Below are 22,500 nucleotides of genomic sequence, written 5' to 3'. Positions count from 1 at the left end.
CATTGTAAATGAAATTAGATAGGCAGAAACTACATGGAAAACGCACCGAGTATTGTACATGTAATTCAACTATCCAGCTCTGTTATATTGTGTCGTGCTAAGTCGGCCTGTGAGTTATATCATGTTAAGAAGTTTCTGCGGAATATTCACCGACTTAATGATATCAAGAATGGAATTTAGGATATCAAGGTGAACTGCATATGTGTTGCATGCAAAGCTTGCGGAGAATGATTCATTATATTTTTTTTCCGCTTATCTCAACACAGTTATCTGTTTATACTGCTGTAGCTAATATTGTTGTTGCTGTTAATTAATTCCAGGTCAAACTGATTAAGACGATCTATGAGCAGAAAATTTCCACCCATGACGACATTGCTTTTTGCTTTCTTTGGTGCAGTGCTCGGGAAGTGCACATTTTACACGAGAACATAAAGGGGTTTATAAACATATTTACATAACTAACCTATTCCATTTATACCTTTCAACAAGAATTAGATTGCTTTCCCATTGTTAATGACAATCCTTTTGACTGAAGCATTATCGCTGCTGACATCTCTCGACTACATACTATATACGCATGCAGTGACGCAGCATTATTCATACTTCTTTCATTCAGTGGGCGTTTAATCTCTATGCGTGTTAACGATGTTGCTAGCATGTTTCATTTATAATACATCTTCCCGTGTTATATTATATATTGTATAATACAATTTATTAGATATGTTTTCCCTTTTTGATTACTTTTTATTTTTTCTTCACATCCTTTCCCTATCAATTAATGATACATTTCGAAAATATGAACAATATGGTTTTGTTTTGGGAGTTTAAACAATATTGTACAGCCAATGGCTTATATGCTTAATCATTTCCTTTCTTTCACAACTAAATCTTATTCAATATTTCGTATTCGCCTATATTAGAATTTATTATTATTATTATCATTATTATTATTATTATTATTATTATTATTATTATTATTATTATTATTGAGTGAGAGAGCAGTGCATTCCACCAAAGTGACACTGCGGTAAAATATACGAAGCCCATTATACCCATCATGACTACCCGTCTGATAAGGGTACACCAGGCATATGCATCACAACTATATGTGCGCGACATGGTGATTTCATATCAAAATAAACAGCGCATGACCTCGCAGGTAGGGCTCAGTTAGAATTATTTTCTTCAGGTTGAGTAGCCCATCCCGCGCAAAGGTCCATGAGTAAGATTTGTTTAAGGATGTTGAGCAAAACACCCATGTTTCCGAAAGTGAATTATTCAAACCCCAAAGAATTCTTCTCAACTCATGGCTATGATGCTCACCCATTACTTCTGCTCGTGATCAGAGATGCACATATCGTCAGCCACCGAGGGACACGCTCAAATGATTAAGATCAAACAACTGAGAAGCAAATCTGTGGTATTCAGCATAATATTTGCTGAAGCCCATCTTTTTGTACCAAGACAAAACAATGTACATGAAAACACTTCCAATCAATTAACATCAGAAGCCATGAGAGCCACTGCCTGGTATTGCATCCGGGCATAGTAAATCTGTGGTATTAAGTAGAATATTTGCTGTAACCTGTCTTTTATAACTAGACAAAACAATGCACATGAAAACACTTGCAATCAATTAAGATCAGAAGCCATGAGAGCCACTGCCTGGTACTACATCCGGGCATTTATTATTATTATTATTATTATTATTATTATTATTATTATTATTATTATTATTATTATTATTATTATTAGTCAAGACGAAGAGCGCGATTCTATTGTATAAATGTTTTATTCGTTGAACAATATTTCGGCAGTACGTCTGTCTTTGTCAAGTTCAAAACAAAAGGTGATTAAAAATTCAAAATTTCAGAAATTTAAAGTAAACTATGAACGAGAGTAACAACCGAGCATACGTTGATGAAATGACATCATCAGTTTTAAGTTTTATAACAGGCAGAAACAAAAAAAAATAGAAAAAGGAAGACGACAGAAAAAATAGGAAAGAAACAGAGAGAAAGAAGAATATTCAATCAAACAGCTTTTTAGAAATTTGATTATATTCTCTTGTCATCTTAATAACCCGCAAACATATTTCTCGTTATGCATTCTGAGAAGTGAAAGTGGGGTAGATTCAGAATATTTTTTTGAGAATATGCACTTTCAAGTCTTCTTCAAAATTTCAGCCGCTTGAAACGAAATGTTCAGAAAGTTCTGTTTAATTGCTGTTCTTGTGCCTGAAGTCGAATCTATGCTCATCAAACCTTTTGTTTAATTGTTCTGTTGTACAAACAACATATATCAAGTTGTGTTTCGTGCATTCTGCAGCGTACACTAAATGAGAATCTTTACATGTTCCACCTTCTTTATAAATCATAACATTTCTGTTATGATTTCTGATGGAATTCACTTCACACATGTTGTTGCACAATGAACAAGGCTTACCTATCTTGCAGCTGTTCTTTAAGGTAGAGCGTGCAGATACTCTAATGTTCGTTTTCTTGGTGTCAGATATAGAGGTCAATAATTCTCTGATGTTCTTATTCCGTCGAAAGTCTATCGAAATTATGGACAAAAGTGAGTATATTTCGGCTTGTGAAGAAGTTTTACATGACAAAACTTTATGAAGAATTACCAGTCGATCCAACTCCCAACTACAGAAAGGAACGGTATTTCTCGATGTTGTTGTTGTTGTTGTTGTTATTATTATTACTATTACTATTATTATTATTATTATTATTATTATTATTATTATTATTATTATTATTATTATTATTATGATGATTATTATTATTATTATAGTCAAGACGAAGATTGCAATTCGATTATAAGATATTTTATTAGCTGAACGATAATTCAAAAGTACGTATGTCTTTGTCACGTTCAAAATAAGCAGTGATAAAAATTCAAAATTACTGACATTTAAACGTAAAGTATGAACGAGAGCAACCAGCGTTCACACGTTGATGGAATGACATCATCAGTTTTTAAGTTACAATTTTATAGCAGGCGAAAAGAAAAAGACAGAACGAATAGAAAAAAGAAAAAAAGGAAAGAAAAAGAGAGAAAGAAGAAAATTTAATCAAACAGTTTTGTATAAATTTGATGATATTCTCTTGTCATCTTATTCAATCCTCCAGGCTGTGATGTTAACCTACAAACATATTTCTCCTCATACATTCTGAGAAGTGAAAGTGAAGCAGATTCAGAATATTTTCTGAGAATATGCACTATCAAGTCTTCTTCAAAATTACAGCCGCCTGAAATGAAATGTTCAACTAATTTTTTCAAAGATGGTTATATTTATGACAAATTGAATTTACCACTTTCGCAGGAACTATTGGCACAAATAACAGCGTTGTATTCACCACAAGCAAACATTATTCCTACAATTCAACAAGTTCATATAATTAATTCTCAAGTTGGCGCATATGATTGTGAACTTTTTTCCCTGGCGTATGCATTTGAATTGGTCACTGGAAACGCTCCAGAGAAGTTTCTATATGATCAGTCAAAAATGCGAGCACATTTAAGATTTTGCCTCGAAAACAATAAATTTGTTCCTTTCCTGAAAGTAAAGGTTTTTCAAATGTATACAAAAACCACAGAAGTCACTCACTTTCTATCATCCACCCAGAAATGGATTACCCCTAGAAAGACGATTAAAAATTATAACTTCTCACATGAACATTCAGAACATATTTTATCACCTAATATATTCGGCGTTTTAAATAAAGATTTCGAGCAAAGCCCAAAAAAGTAGTCAGGAATCTAATGAGAAAAAGACATTGAAAACGATTTGCCCGAGAAAAACCATCACACTAGAGAATAAGTCGGTCATAAATTTATCTAAACTAAAACTTTCGCTCGACGATCTCTCAGTCTTAGAACTTGTACTGAGTTTTTGCCCAAGCACTAAGAATTTCGACAAGAATAAACTATCTGAAGAGCTATTTTAGTTTGTCCGCCACCACAAGCTGAAAGAATATGTTTTTGAAAAAAGTGGTAATGAGGAGTCAGAAAACCCTATGTTTACTAAAAATAAAAATGATGATGATCGAATCTGGCATAATTGGATTGAAAAGAATCCCAATTGGTATACAGATAAAGTTCGGGATGGGCATTCACGAGCACTACTGGGATCTCTTGAATCTTGTCAGGCAGGCAGTAGAGAAAGCCTTAAAACAAATGGAAAGAAGTCCTGGAATAACCTCAACAATTCCGAACGTTATGCACTACGACGTCTAGCTAATAACGATTCTATTGTTATTAAGATGGCGGATAAGGGAGTCGCTACCGTAATTATGGACAAAAGGTAGTAGATTTCGGCTTGTGAAGAAGTTTTAAATGACAAAACTTCATATGAAGAAATACCTGTCGATCCAAACCCCAATTACAGAGAGGAAGTTGACAAAATAATTCTGGAAATAGAGGAAAACAATTTAGTTAATAAGGCTGAAACTACGATTTTAAGGTCAGAAAGAACGACTTTATTTTATGGTCTCCCTAATATATACAAAAAGTTCGAAAGATTTCCTCCAATGCGCTCAATTTGCAGCGGATATGAATGTTGCACGGCGAAAATTTCGGAATGGTTGGATGGTTTTCTATTCTCAGTCGCAAAACGATCGAGTTCCTATATACGGGATACCTTTGATATTGTATCTAAACTCAACAACTTTTTTAAGAGCCGAGGCCGTATTGAGAACTGTTTTTTCGCAACCATGGATGTTTCGTCCTTATATCCCAATATTGATCACAATGAAGATGTAGAAGCATGCATGGAGGCCTTTGAAAAGCAGTCAAAGAAAAGTATTCCACCAAATTAAATCTGTAGATTATTGAGGTTTGTGTTAGAAAGTAACACAATGAAGTTTAGACAAAAATTTTACCACTAGAAGAAGGGTTGCACCATGAGTACCCCTATGGCAGCTAATTTCGCTAATGTCTTCATGACAAAATTCAAGACACAGTTACTGAAGACATTCAAATCCTTTCATGGTCACGATACAATACTATGGTTACAGTTCATTTACGACGTATTTTCTGTCTGGGAAGGATCACAGGATAAGTTAATGGACTTCTTGCATTTCTGTGACTGTTGTGCTAGAAACTATGTCTCTAAGTCCAACATAAAATTTACGTCTAATTTTTCAAAAACTAGCGTTGAACTTTTGGACACAAAAGTCAAGTTTTCTGGAGGCAGAATACTGACAGAGTTATTTTGCAAGCCCACATCATCCCACATTTATTTCCACCGCCGCTACGATCATCCACATCATCTTATTCGGTCAAATCCGAAATCCCAGTTTTTTAGGATAAAATGGATTTGTACTGACATAGGGAATTACTGGAAACATGCAAATGCTTTTGTATGTCATTATGTCAAATGCGATTACAGTGAATCACGATTTAAGGAAATATCAAATAAAATAGCTAAGATTAGCAAAGATAGTTAAAACCTACCCGCATAATTTAGCAAACACAATACAATAGATGGCATTTCAAAAGTGTTGCATGAAAGTTACCAGCGTGTGGCGAAAAAATATTCTGATTTCAAAGAGATATTTCCCCAGTCGCCTATTGTAGCCTTTAGACGGGATAAGAATATAAGAGAATTATTGACCTATATATCTGACTCCAATAAAACGAGCATTGGAGTATCTGCACGCTGTACCTTAAAGAACATCCACAAGAGAGCTAAGTCCTGTTCATTGTGCAACAACATGAGTGAAGTGAATTCCAACAGAAATCAATACAGGAATGTTATGATTTATACAGAAAGTGGAACATGTAGAGTTTCCCATTTGTTGTACGCTGCAGAATGCACGAACCACAACTTAATTTATGTTGGTTGTACAACATACCAATTAAACAAAAGTTTTAATGGGCACAGATTTGACGTCAAGCATAATAACAGTAGTTCGACAGAACTTCGTGAACATTTCGTTTCAAGCGGCTGCAATTTTGAAGCCTTGAAAGTGCATATTCTCAGAAAATATTCTCAATCTCCTTCACTGTCACTTCTCAGAATGCATGAGGAGAAATATGTTTACGGGTTATTAACATCACGCCTTCGATGAATGAATAAGGTGGCAGGAGAATATCATCAAATTTATACAAAACTGTATGATTAAATTTTCTTCTTTCTCTCTTTTTCTTTCCATTTTTCTGTCGTCTTCTTTTTTCTAATTTTTTGGTCTTTTTCTTTTCGCCAAGAATAAGAAGGAAAGACGGAAGATTGTCTCTCGTGCCGACTCAACAATACAATAGCAACAATACTAGCCACAAAATGAGCATCAGCACTGCATCAATAGGAACCAATTTCGTTCTTGTACGTTCTTCGTAGATACGCGATGTACACATCTCATAGTCGATTGGATTGGAAGTATTTGGTAAGGTAAAGCCGGCAATGTCTGGATCTCCCAATACGAGTGATTCTCTTGGATGCAGAAGGTAAGTTGATGGACCTAGATGTGTAAATTAGTGAAGAGGATGTCTTCAGTCTAATTGCTTTGTATTGACTCGTCACACGGAGAACAACATTTCTGGCATCCGGAGATTTTCTTAGGAACATCTCATTTTTTGGTGCTTCGCAGATACCAGAGGGCTCGTTCAGGTTGTGTGGGGCTAGCTGCTGAGACAGGCTGGTGCGAACGTCTTGCTAACTTATTTAGAAGTTTCCAAATCACATTGGATTATTCAGATCTTATCTGGAGAGAGAATCCTGTTGACCAGTTGATAAAGAAAGCACGACTTGTCCGTATTTTAACATCTTCCACTACGTACACCACAAATGTTTAATATGTATGGTCTAGCTAGATATGGTCTAGCTAGGTATGGATCTAGTTACTCTAAAATGATGCGTCGTTCTCGACGGACTGGATTAAGAAATTATGAACGCGTACGCTGACGGAGAATAATTATCAACAGCAAACAGTGGTTTACTATGAAAAGGGCACTTAGAGTAGAATCGATATAGCTTAGTAAGATCACAGCGATAGAGAAAGCTGAAATAGAGAGATACTTAGTTAAAAAACTTAGAAGATGTACTTGCGAATGGCATCGCCGAAGATATTCCCACGGCGAAATTAGCCCTCAACCGATTCTTGATCATGAAACACAAAGGCTGTGTTGTCAGGGCTATGACACCTATTCTGCGACACGTGATGATGAAAGCTGTTCGATACGTTGGGACAATGGAGACGCTGCTTGACAACAAACACACAATGTGGTCTCTGCCGAACCAAAATGAGCGCATATTCTCTCGAAAACTGTTACAGCTTTTATACTGCAATTTTCCCCACTCTTCGAAACTTGGATGGGCTGAAGCGCTGGATAGAATTTTAATACCTACACTGAAGTCATAATTCTTACCAAGAGACTACGAGTATCGAGAAAATCCGAAAACATCCGGAAAAATGAAGTGACGAATGTTGCTGGATGGCTCGATAACATACTCTACGAGGCTTTCTTAACGGCGAGCCTGTGCGTTCGTCGCTTGTCAGACTCGCTTTTCCTGATCTCATCTCCTTGGCAGCACTGTATTCTTGTAACAAGCGTAGCAAGATGCAGTGCGCCAGACACATAGAATGTCGTCAGGCAATTACAAATATCTACCAGTCGAGTATTGTGGGCGCTGAAAATTCCACATTATTGTTTTATAGTCTTGTAGTGGTATGCAACAGGAACGATATTCACGCTTATAATCTGGGAGTCAACGAAAAACTGGTAATCTGTTCCGAATGACTATCGCGCCTGAGTCCATCGGTAACTTCCAGAAGCTTCTGGAGCAAAAGTGCTACCGGGAGGTTTTGTTACGTTGAAGCTTAACGGCATGGAAGTACCGTCAGTAGCGACTGCTCTAGTTGGGCATCGAGTAACCAGACACTTCTGCATGCAGAACCTGGTAATCGAACATTGTGAATAAACATTGTGATTTGTGAATTGATCCAACTATGAACTAAGTTCACTGTGAAGAAAGTCTCGCTAAGTTTATTGTCAAGACCGTCTCGCGGCCTTCATTTATCCGGGTTGAGTAGGCAGTATTTATCTGGTTGTGTTCGCGAATCGTGTTGTGTGGTGGAACAAACTGAAAGCGTTATTGACAAACACATTTATTGGCTAAGACAACATCAACGTTTTCAAGTTTTATTTGTGAAGGAAAGTGCAGGTGGAGAATGAAGTGCGGCCTTCCAATAAATTGTTGGAGGTTTAATGAGTGTTTCATTGAAGGTCCAAGAGAACGAGCTTTGTTCACAGTGAACAAAGCTCGTTCCACAGTAGATTGACGAGAGTGAATAATAAGAGACCACTTTGCGGAATGGTCATGTTTACAGAGGTTTTCTGGGGTCTCTACAAGCAGCACTCAGATATCTCCACAAGGGGTAATTATTTCTTGGTTCAGCTTTGTGTCTCTATGTTCCTGTTATGTTCTTCTCTGCATGATTTTGTGTGGCACCATATTGAATAGTACCGTCATATATCCTCCTCGATATTTCTGTAAAACCCTAATTGTTTATAAAGAAGCATTATTATCATCATCATCATCATCATCATTATTATTATTATTATTATTATTATTATTATTATTATTATTATTATTATTACTATTATTATCATCATCCTCATCATCATCATTATCATCATCATTATTATTTGCTTTTGAATCTTTCAAGTTTCACTTCTAAAGAAAATATAGCAACTACATGAAATAGACATTTTTTTTTTTTTAAATTACGCTCACACTGATAGCTTAAGAAAGCTTGGAGATATTCGCCTTTGTCAATCCTATATGGCTTAGACAAAGGAAAAAATAAGGTTTGGGATTATTGCTTTGAGCAAATTTGTTTTTCACTTCACGCTGCGTTCACAGAGAAGAATTGGATACACAAATATCGAACGAAGCCTAAAGAAGAAAATTCAAAAGGAACGCTGTTCATAAATTACAATATATATATATACATATATACCAAAAATGATTTAATTGCACAAAATACTATTAATTTTGAACGTAAAAACTGGAAACACTCATATTTTAAAAAAGAGTTCTAATATCACGCTTGGAAATCGTATCAACAATAATGAATAAGACAACAACAATGACATGTACACCACCTTCGGAAGACAAACCATATACGTTATTTAACATTCGTTATACCTTGCGTAATTTCATTACGGTTTCTTATTTTCATGTCTACGTCTACATCCCGATCGGGATAACTTCGTTGTTCATTTTTCTGCTTTTTGTTTTTTAGATCGTTTACTTGTTTCAGTCATTGGACTGCAGCCATGCGTAGACACTACGTTGTAGGGTCTTAGTCAATTGAATATCGGTCTGTTATGGCAAACCGCTAGGTTAAGTGGACATAAGTAAACCAAAGCACGTTGTCAGTGATACATGACAAATACAAAGGTATACATTTAGATACGCAAACACACACACACATACACACACATTCACACAATTACACCTAAGTGTATATATATATATATATATATATATATATATATATATATATATATATATATATATATATATATATATATATATATATATATATATATATATATACAGAGAGAGAGAGAGGGGTGGGATTAGACATCATATATTATACATATATATCAACAAAATGTTCTCAGCTGTAGATTAGGAAAAGGAACGGAGTACGTCTTCGATGCGAATGGCTAATCGCTATTCAAAATGTTCAAAATGTTCATGTGTATAATAGAAATAATATGTATACATTTTAAATATTAATGTCACTGTCAGCTTTTCTATTATTTAAATATATTTCAGCCCGTCTTGTGATTCACTCAGTGTTGAGCAAAGTAGTAATAAATGCATACATACATTCATGTATATATATATAATATATAGTTTTAGGGAAAATTGATTTTAATTGAGTTTTTTACCTGTAATTTTGGATTTTGTCCCTAATATTATTATATATATATATATATATATATATATATATATATATATATATATATATATATATATATATATATATATATATATATATATATATATATATATTTATACAGTATATATATATATATATATATATATATGTATATACATAAATATATATATACATAAATATACATCTATGTATATAAATATATATATAGGCATACATATATATACATACCTTGATCATCAATATCTATATGGTCACATAGATACGCACGTAAGTGTATTTGTGTACAATCCATGATATCTCCTGTGTGTACTACATATTTTAGTTTCCTCTGCCAACTTTATCTTTTTAAGTTTCCACACTAGATAAAACATTAGATGAGTTTAAATACTGTAAATAATTTCGTTCATTTGAATCACATAACTATTAGCACACTATCTTTATGTACACACATACATAGATACAGACAGACAAATATATTTATGTATATATATATATGTATATATATATATATATATATATATATATATATATATATATATATATATATATATATATACATATGCTTATATCGATTTTTTAAGTGGCAAAAGGCCAAAATTCCATAAGGAAGAGGCGTATACGAATGAATAATTTTCGGTATATTTTCTTATATCCTCGCCTTCCTCATTATTATATAAGATGATCACTAATTACATTGTAGATGTAGTATTCAAATGAAGTAGCATTTATTTTTCACTTTACTCCCAGGTGACAGTTTTACACCGGAATATATAATTATGACTGTGCTGTCAACGATTAGAACTTACTCTAAAATTGATAGCTCCGTCTGTTTAACAGGTAGATTACTATAAAGATGTTTGTATTCTAGGTTAATTATGCATCTCACTATACAACATCGAACGTCATTTATTATATATAATTAATTTCAACAATGCTCACTTTACCCTCTTTCTTTTCCTTTCCTTTCATCTCTCTGTCAATTTCCTTTCTCTCTGAGGCCTTTTATTTATGCCTCTCTCTTTTCGACACTCAATTATCGCAATATTTTTCTATTTCTTGTTATCTCTCTGTAGCTTTAAATCACAACACCTTCTTCACTGTTTCTTTTTTGTTCTTTGTTTCACTACCTAGCCATCTCTTCGGTAACTCTATAAATATATGTAGAACGCGCCTTACTCTCAACTTCAGTTTCAATACCGAAAATATGTATTGTATCATGTCAAATCAAAGCCATCCATTTAAATTATTGCAGGTACTGGATATAATGATTTTAAAGCTCTATTTTTGAAACTCCTTTTGGTTATTACCCATACCGATTTACTTAAATTTCTGCAATCCATCTGTATACTACGTCAAACATTAGTTGAGAGCCTCCCTGTTCTTTTTTAAAATTTTATAAGTCTAGTATTTTTGTTTGTTTGTTGTAAGAGTAATAAACATTATGTGTTTGTGTTTTTATGCGCAGACACTCACCTACATAAATACGTGCATACATATATGTGCATGTGCGTAAGTTATAATTTGATTCACGTCAAAGATGGATTTGAACAAATTTCGTTTAACACAAATTATTGCTGCAATTTGAAAGTTAAACGATTCTACAAGAGGGGCTTAAAAATATATCAAGTATTAAGAAAGTGGCATCATTTCAAAAATATTAGCCAAACATATTTTCACTAAAATAATATAAAAAGCAATTTTATTAAATCATTTGTCTAAGGATTGTTAAACACTTATGTACACAAATGAAGAAAAATACTTGACGTATAGAATTTTCATATTTCCTTCGAAGCTGGAACTTTTAATCCTAACTCTAAATTTGCTGTACTCATTATGTAAATATTCCAATGAGGAAAATGGAGCAGTGTGGTAACATATAAGCAAACGATTTCAAAAGATTGCATTGGTTCATCCCGAAGTTAGAAACTGCATTATATATTCAATCACCATACACGTATTTTTCAATTTTTTTTCAATATCATATCTGAAATGCACAGAAGGTTATTCGTAATGATTGTTTTCTATATATATTGCAGTACATGGAAAATGCTTTCCATGAGAAATAAAATTTCAACTAGCTTGCAGTTGGAAATTTCGGAATAATCATCGGTGTTATTTTCCACAGTAGTTCACTAATTCCTATCATTCATTCTGTATTGTAACTAAGAAACAAAATACTAATAGAACGTTATACTTATTTGTGGGAAAAGTATCACATTGGATCAGTTTACGTAAGGATATGCATGTTCTGTGATGTACCAACAGATTGTATGCCACATGCAATGTCTTGAATTCCATCTGTATTTTAAAAAATCATGTGGTTCATCGTGTTTGTGTGATTGTAATATATACATAATGTGTGAACATCAGTGAAAGATATCTTCAGTTCAATTTATATAACTTGTTGCTACATTTGCAAGTGAGAAATTAGCTCACCAGCCTAATGCTTTGAAGAATGATACGTTGCATTTATATAGCAGCTTTGTAGGTTGTTAATATTTATTGACTTCATCGAAAAATATATTTATAATGGTGAGGTTATTCCAGGCAACTATGGTAGAATATTTAAACTATATGAAGCTTTATACGATATAACATCCTCATCCAAAATAATATTTTTATGAGTAGTAATACCGCCTTATGAAATGTATTGTCTTTGAATGCATTATTTTATAATGTGGGATTCAAATACTCTGCAGCATAGTTTTAAAAAAATTGTTAGAAACGATAATTTAGACAGATGCATATTAATATTTTTAAGAAGGTTTCGAAGGTTTATTGGTAAATGATTAGATCTTACGCGAAGACAGTAAAATTCCACCTTATATTTAATATATGGGCTCGAAGTAGTGAACCTGTAGTTGATGTTATGTCGCAGAACTTTAGTGTAGCTAAATTTTTATCTATTGCTACTATTGCTATCATTAATCCAATTCTTTGAACGCGTTCATAAAAAGACTTCTCATCAGCAGCTTTTGAGGGGAAATTATCGCCGAAAATGAATAGTTTCTCTTCTCCTCAGCGTATGACATCCTATTAAAGCATTTTGCAAATTTGAACATGAGATCAAATTTGGTGAACTCTCGCCAGCATTTCTATCGATATTCACTGAATAATTTGAAACAAGAAACTTGATAAAATAATTCATTTGCCATGCAATGGATTTGCCATACAACCGTTGCTGAAAAAGAAACTAAGTTATTCATCATTAGTAAAATTTCATTAACAGTGGCCACCCTCCATATTTGTGTGGGCATTTCACTGAAAATACTGAAGAGATGCCAATATTGCGTAATTTTGCTTGAGAATATGCGTCACTCATTTAAATTATGGAGCTTTCTGGCACTATATAAACAAAAAGTAACCGTATACCTGCTTATATGTGACTCTCTGTGTGTTTATACCACGGGTATATTTGTGGTCAGGAAAGTTGAGCATTTATGTGAATGAGAGTTTGTTGGTACGAGTGCATATGTATGAGATGATGAGGAATGAATGGTTGGGGAATATTCGGAAGAAATGACAGATGTCGTCATCTGCGTGAGAATGGATATTGTTGGATGTAGTCGCAAGTAAAGTAAGATACTGCAGTGCATGAGGAAGTGAATGAGTGTTGAAAACGAAACATTTTGCACGTCAGGGTTAATAGTATAAGGGACAGAAATATATCCTTCAATTAATGCGGCAATAATGCGATCTGACCAATCCAAAAGATACGATGTAGGTTCTACAGGTAGGCAGAAGTTTCAATAAATGATTTGCAAACCTTACACAGTCTAAAGTTTGGCAGATATCAAGCGCGAAAAGTTACTTTCATAAATTGCACTGAGCCAATAATCCAGTTGCTTAATGAGCCGTTCTTGCCAAAGACAATTGGGCTAGATAATAGCAAATATGAAACTGAGATGGATAGTGACATGATACAATCAAGAAATAATATGTCCAAAACTAACAGGAGTAATTAACTGGTAAACATCCGGTTGTTTGATATGTTTCATAGGAAATTAGGATACCTGTTGTTCTCGGTTTATAAAAAAAACATTATTAAAAATATAACAGATACAAGGAATTGGCGGCAATCAATGTAAATGGTTTCTTATATACCACTCCGTTAACGCTCTCATCATCCTAGTTGCAACAGATCATTTTGCTCGTGAGATGTGGAATTTTTCCTTAAAAACTTCCTAACACAATTCGTACAAATCCGATTTGTTAAAGGGCGGTTTATAGAATTTACTACGTTGTTTTTACTTCAAGGTGATTTTCTCCTATCAGTATATATTCAATGCCTAAAATTCTTTCTCCCATTGAATAACATAGAGAGAAGTTGTTATATGTGTTTAGCCTTTGCAATGTCTTGATTTATTGTTGTAATTTGAAGCAAAATTTTCAAAACACTCCTGGGGGTTATTGGTACAGATTTTTAGTGAAATCTTTTATAGAATTTGTTTTTCTTTTAGCTGCTTCCAAGAGCTTCATCAATATATCAAGTATCTGAATTAACAATGGTTACCAATTAATGAACCCTGTTAATTTTGGGTGCATTATTTCTTCATTGTATCATATCACCATCCATTTCAATTTTATATTTCTTATTATCTAACCTAATTCTTATTTGCATCAAACTGACGACGTTGAAATGCTTTTGAAGAAATGGATTTTTTTCTCTTTCACAGAAATAACAACGCAATACTCTTTGCACAGAATTGACCTTTTTATTAACTTTCCAGTTCGTGAAAGATTCAAATTTCTTGCTTGAAGACCATTTGACAGCAAATAATTTCTTCAAACACATCGATCAAGACGGCTAAATCTTGCAGAAATTATTTGTGGGAAGACGATTGACTATTCTTCCATATTTTCTTTTTTAAAGAAAGACGTCGAACAATACTGGATAAACAGCTATACTGCACAGCCGCTGATGTAAGATGGTAAGTGATCTATTTTATTGTTAAAAGTGTACCATTCATTAAAATTTATAATCAATGTTATCTTGAAATTTATATTCGTTGCATTTTGATTTTTCTTGATTGATAAAAACATCACGTATATTTCATCAATAAATATTTGAAAATGGCTTAATTCATTTATATCTTTAATACAATAACACATAGCATATTACAATCGAAAACCCAGGACGAAAATGATTCTTACCTGTAGCAATCACTCATGGATTGTTGTCAAGGATTGCCAATTAAGGTGAATGTCATTTAATCGACTTCAATCTTTATTGTCAGGACTGAAAGTCAGTCACATGGGATATTATTAGTCGGTGACCTGTATAAAATTACTTTTAGCTGATGAAGTGTGATTAGAGTCCGTTCAAGGTCACAGTGATATCCTTCGAAGTTGTATATTTTAGTCAGAAGTTTGCGTGAAATATTCAAAGGCACTCGAATTCCATTACCAATTATAGGACTTTACCAAATATTCTAATCGCAAATCTTTCTAGCGAGGTAGCTACGTCATGAAATCCTTAATGAGTAAGAAATAGGACACGGGAAAATCAGTGTGTTCAATGATAATGCACAATACGATGCAAATCATCACTTTTCACTAGTGATACATATATGGAATGATTCTGCAAAACCATAAACGGAATGGAATGCTCATTCAATGAACTGTGGATAAGAATGTCCCGGTTTTACTTCATTTAGATACACGCAAAATACCTGCGATGTGGGACACACAACGTTCCACCAGTTTTCACGAACGTCATACATTTATGCACTAAAGTGGAAACTTTTCTCTCGTTGTAACTCAAAGCACTATTCGTTCATACAGCGACACATCTGAAGTAAAACTGGCAGTTAATATACTGACTCCACATCCTACCTTGAAGCGCATTAGTCGACAATAAATACTTTTCCGACCTAGAGATACAAATCATGCTGACATGCTTAGATTGAAAGAAAGAAGACAAGCAGTTCCATCAAAGACAGAAAAGAGGATATAAACTCTCCGCAGACCCCTCCACAACATTCTGCGGCTCTTTTCTAGAGTTCTACGTGGCCAACTTGTTTCTCATACGCAACAGGGCCACCGATACTCAATCCTGCGGATTCGTGACTGAATCCAGTCTCAGCAAGACCTGGGGAGCATAACAAAACATGACTTAAAGATCGACATATCATTTTATATTAGAATAGTATAAAAATCTGCCATACCTTCGGTGCTTTCTACAATAACATCGTGTTTCATAGAATATATCAAGCGGGTGAAGGGTGCTTTAGCCTGTTCGGCATAAATATAGCCTTCCCTACCAGGAAGGCCCATATCCATATTCAGCACAAACATCAAACCTTTAAATACTACGTAGAAGCGAACGAAATCGCCCCCTGCATGTGCAGATGCGATTCAGTCGCTGAATCATGCTCGGTATGAAGCAACATGGAAAAAACATTGTCCATTAGAATCTGTGGTCGATATTTTCTAAAGAAAATGAGAATTTCTATATCTTTCTTAAAGTTCTTATAAAACATTTATACGTTGCTTTTGTCCGAGGGCTATCCTGCACTCACGTACGCATAGTAAGGAACCGTTAGGTTGTGGTATGTCAGTCTGGACATTTTGCACTTCTTCCAGTATCCGGTGCATTTCTAAACGCGGCCGTTCCGTTAATGGCCATAAAAGAAACAGACAGGATGGCGACAGTTACTGCACAACAGCTGCTGCCCCTCATCTCACACAATAATGTATATGGTGATGGTAATCCTAAATGTATAGCAGTTCTTTGCGATTTCACCTGCTCCACTAGTGAGGTAAAATACAGTATGTACTTGACTGCTTTTAGCATATTCATATTTCCATGTTTTGTTAACACAATTCACTAAAGTAGACTAAAGAGGATCAGTATCGTCACTAATTCTTGATGGTCAACACCAACAACAGCAACGTCAACGTCTACCAACTGCATCAGCCTTGACACAAACACCAACAAAAACCAAAAATAAAACCAAACATTTTTATTTACTATTCTTTTACTACAACTACAATAGCAACGCCAGCAAAGAATAAAAAAACAAACAAAAACAGATTAAGCTAGGATTATACTTAATAATCCTCCGATACTTAATGAAAACAATGGCTTTCCCAACAACGAGAAGAAACTAAAATGAACGCAAACATTCCATTTAATATTCTTTCGCCTCGTCTTCAACTGATAACAACGAACAACAGCAGCGACAAAAGCAACAAAATCCTGAGTAAAAACAAGAATATCAGGAACGATAACGACAACAGCTAAAAGGAAAGTAACAATGACCTCTGATCTACTTAAATAAATAATATTATGCCAACAGTCAGTAAGGCGGCGAACTGACAGAACCGTTAGCACGCCGGGCGAAATACTTAACGCTATTTCGTCTGTCTTTATGTTCTGAGTTCAAATTCTGCCGAGTTCAACTTTGCCTTTCGTCCTTTCGGGCTCGATAAATTAAGTACCAGTTGCGTACTGGCGTCGATCTAATCGACTGGCGCCCTCACCCAAAATTTCGAGCCTTGTGCCTAGAGTGGAAAAGAATACCCCCACAGTCATCTATAACAGCTAATCCGCCTTCTACTTTTATAATTGCTATGGCCACAGCAGCTATGGTTATTATTACTGCTGTTGCTTGCATCACTACTACTGTGGTATAAGTTGCTGTTCATGCTTTTATTTCTTTTCAGTTTTCTAATTTTTACTCTGTTCATTTCCTGTGGCTTAACATTAATGTAGCTCCATTCTATAAGGTAGAGACATTCTCCTACCCTATAGTTTGCGTGGTTGGCACACTAGGTCGCCATGTCTTTCCGTTGTAAGCTTTTGGACTAATTCTGTGACCTTTCCACTCACAATTACCATCTACTGTTTCCTCCATGGTAGAAGGTTTATCGAAACTACTTGGCTAATTCTATCTCTCCTTTTCAAATACCCAGTTTCTTCGGTTACCAAGGTCTCACACAGCACCTCTTACACGGAAACCACATGTCGCCTTTCCAACGCCTATCACCGTTGTGTAATATTCACTCTCTCTACAAATTTGTCTACAAAAGATGGTGTCTTCGCATAGTCAACACCAGCCACTGTGCCTGTCCACTTCTGGATTTCGGCAACGACTGACAGTTGCTACTTGACGTAATCCCTCAAATGGATCCGGTCCTTCTATTAATCTCCTAAACTCTTCAAAACACAAGCAATTGTTTGACTATATTTCCTCCTGCATTGAGAACCTATATCTCACTTCATTCCTTTCTGAAGTCATTTGTCCTCACCGACTACAGCATTCGTAGCTCCTGAAATCTCCACCACTTAAACACCCTCGTCCCACTTGTCTATTCACCTTTTGTCAACCTTACCTCATGCTACCTCCCGGCTCTGCACTCACCACTAAGCTCAATCACTTCCAGCAAGTACAATCTTCTCATTCCTTATGTGGTTCGTTCTCGTGTTCAATTGCAATATGTTAAACGAAACCTTTACGGCATTAGCTTCATTCGTAGCGAAGCTCTGCAAGTGTCCAGTTGTTTTTATTTGGTTCTCAGCCGGTTATCTCAGAAGATACTGAGTCTTGGGAAATCTGTTTGACAACACGTTTTTCTTAGTCTTATCCATTAGTGTATTGATTAGATATGAATGTCACATTTCTTTATTAACAAAAGTTTATTAAGAACAAATAGTGTAAAATACACCCTTGCTTCAGTTTTGTTTTTAATGAGGATGCATTCTAAATAAAGATTACTTTCACCTAATGTTCTCTTCTTTATGAAAACCGATGTATAGTCAATATTTCGGATATTATTTATTTCATATTAATAGTGTGTAGTTATACTATGAGATTAATTGCAGGTGATGAGTCCCTATTAATTAGTGTAGGATCACACTTAACGGGAGTGATTTTATATTTTGTCACTAAGTTTACAGTTGGAAGCGCTATTTTATCATAGACATTTGGTCTCCAAATATTTTTGGCAGAGGGTTGATTTGTTTATTTTTACCAAAGCGGGTTGGTATTTCAGTATTGTAATTTGGGAATAAGTAGCAGGAAAGGCAACGTTGTGTTCATTAGTGACAGTGTTTGTGTCCGGATTTGGTTATTTAATACAGAATGTTTAGAATTGAGTCATATGTAAGTAATTTGTGAGGGGATCTGTGCCATCTGATTTCACTTCAATATTAGTTATTGTTGCTTCTGTATTGCCGTCTACAATAGCATAGATTGGTCACTGATGCTTTTATCTTTCGTGCTTAATCCACTTTCAAGTTTCGCCAACGTGTATGCATACAAATGATATCCCCTAGTGATTTCTTTAATTTTATATTTGATCTACTGTCTTGCTGTTCTGTTATACGAAAGACAAACACATACGCAATAATATTGCGGTATATTTGATTTATGAAGTCTGTTATTTCATTGTGTTTGTCAAGATCTAACTTGCTATAACACTGGCGTCATATTCTGTCCGGCTAAATTTGGAAGTGGAGGAAGATATATACATACATATATATATATATATATATATATATATATATATATATATATATATATATATATATATATATATATATATATATATATATATATATACATATATATATTATTATTATTATTATTATTAGCCTTGGTCACAAGACAAAGATTGATTATGTTTGTATATGGCGGATCTCCGTCGTTCAACATGGCGGATTATGCTCGATAAACTTAGTGAACTGCTCTTGAATTAATATGTAAATAACTGAGCATTCCGCAGACATTCTCAACTAATCAATTCACGCACTTACTTAGAGTGACAGTCTGTAACAATGTCGTAACTTTTGAATTAGGTAGACACTCGAATGGAATTGCTTCTATACATATCCCATAGTTGCAAATAGACGTTCTTAATTCTGCGATACTACATCCTCACTACACACGAACGCACGTACACACACACACTCCTACAAACACATGCACACACTTACACACACATACACACATGAGCATACACACGCGCGCACGCACGCACACACAGAATCACACACACACACACATATACTCTCACGCACATACACATCTTTACACAAAGACACTCACTCACATACACAGATACAAACACACACTCTCTTATACTTACATACACAAACACACATATATATTTAATATATGATTCAAACGTACAACAAATAAAACTCACAGAGAGGCGAGGCAACATCAAACAGGTGTATATGTTAACGCTTTGACGTTTCAAGCCTACGATGTTTGACAGACAAAGATGAAGGGTGTCTGTGTGTGTGTATATATATATATATATATATGCGTGTGTGTGTGTGTGTGTGTGTGTGTGTGTGTGTGTGTGTGTGTGTGTGTGTGTGTGTGTGTGTGTGTGTGTGTGTGTATAAAAATATTAACTAGAATAAAGAATAACATACCATGTTTCATCTTTACCTTTCAACCTTCTCTCTCCTTGTATTTCATCGTTGCCGCTCCCTGCACTGATGTGAAGATTTCACATGTTGTTTGATTTCTTCGAGACTGAGTTGGCTTCTAAAATTATGTTAGTATTGATATTTGGATACATCTGATATCGAAACCACTTAAATATGTACCGATTCCTATATCGTACCAATAAATTAATCTATTCCAAAATGCTTACACGATAGAAACACCTGTTTGGTTTTGTATGGTGTGATCATGCACTAAATATGAGCTATTCTTTATTCTAGAAATTTTTTTGAAATATTGTCTGGATTGTTTTTCGAAATTTCCGTAACTATTACATTTATTAATCTAACCGAAAGAACAACCGCGGATCAAAATTACTTTCGGATTTTATGGACATCTATTGTTCGATATCATTTACCAAGTTTTCTTTACTACAGATTGCTACAGAATGTTTAATAGAGATCTGGTAAGTGTGTATATGCGTATTTTAATTCAATAAGTAAATGCCTTGTTGTTTAGTTAATCAATTGTGATTTCATATTTTTAATTTTACAATTGTTGAATGGATCACTTAACATGATTTGTCTAAGCCTCGGCACAATAAGTAGCCAAAGGATCGAATATGCCCTAAAAATATTTTTTTTTTTAAATTGTTTTGCAATTGTCTGATAATATAGACTTTTACTTGCCCAAGTATACCAATAAACTAACATTAATTTTTTTTTCACGGTTGTTACAGTAATCTGAAATGGAACTGTCAAAGCGTGATATTCGAGCGGTTTTGCTATTCAACTTCAAAAAAGGACGTAAAGTAGCTGACACTGCCTGCGATATCAACGAAACTTTTGGTGAGGAAATGACCAGTGATTGATCAGCTCAAAATGATTTAAATGATTTTGCAGTGGACAGGAGCCATGAAGTGCGTGAGCGTAATGGACGCCCATCTGTCATCGATGACGGCCAATTAAAGACCTTCATTGAGAAAGATCCACGTAAAACTACTCGAATACTGGCAAAAGAACTTCAAGGTAGCCAGAAAACTGCCTTCAACCATTTGCATGTGATCGGAAAATAAAAAGCTCGACAAATGGTTACCACACGAATTTAATGAAAAATAAGAAAATGCGTAGATATGAAATTTGTTCGGCGTTTCTTCTCCGCAACCAGACCTATCCATTTCTTGACCCCCATTATAACTTGTGTTGAAAAGTGGATTCTGTACAATAATATAAAAAAAAAACGCATTCTTCTCTGTGATTGGACTAAAATCAGCTCTGGAACTGTTTGGTGGTGTACTGCTGGGCTCACCCACTATAACTTCTTAAAACCCGGAAAAATCATTACTGCAGTAACAGATTGCCATGAAATTGCAAATAGGAAGGAAAATTCAATACTCCTCCGTCACATACTAGTCAACAGAAGAGAGCTAATCATTCTTCATGACAATGCTCAACCACATGTTTCACTAATGATGGTCCAGAAGTTGAGGGAACTTGGCTACGAATTTCTTCCTCACCCAGCTTATTCTCCAGAGGTTTCCCCTACCCACTACTACTTTTTCAAGTTCAAATTTCAAACCGATGCCGAAAGTGCGTTCAAAGAGTTCATCAGCTCAAGAACTCCAGATTTTTATGTTACCGGAATTCATAAACTTGTAACTCGTTGGCAAAAATATGTTGATTGTAATGGTACTCACTCTGATGAATAAAATTTCCGTATTGTTCAAATATATTGTGATGAATTTCATGTTTCAAAACGTTGATTACTTTTTACTCAGCCAGATTTTGGTACTTCCCTCCCTCTTTACTAATCTCTCTCTCTCTCTCTCTCTCTCTCTCTCTCTCTCTCTCTCTCTCTCTCTCTCTCTCTCTCTCTCTCTCTCTCTCTCTCTCTCTCTCTCTCTCATTTTTTCTCTCTCTCATTGTTTTCTCTCTCTCATTGTTTTCTCTCTCTCATTGTTTTCTCTCTCTCATTGTTTTCTCTGTCTCATTGTTTTCTCTCTCTCCTCATTTTTTCCTCTCTCTCTCTCTCTATTTTTCTTTCTCTTTCCATCTCTAAATAGTTTCTCTTTTGCTCCACAAAATTTGTGAAGATGCATGACAACATAGATATCATTCACAGTACGAAAACTTCCCCTGTTTTTATTCGAATTCTACCTGTTTTAAAAATCATCT

Source organism: Octopus bimaculoides, chromosome 7 (genome assembly GCF_046866305.1).
Source record: "Octopus bimaculoides isolate indiv1 chromosome 7, ASM4686630v1, whole genome shotgun sequence".
NCBI classification, from domain to species: Eukaryota; Metazoa; Mollusca; class Cephalopoda; order Octopoda; family Octopodidae; genus Octopus; species Octopus bimaculoides.
The sequence above is the reverse complement of the archived record's forward strand: the minus strand, read 5'-3'. Positions refer to the sequence as shown.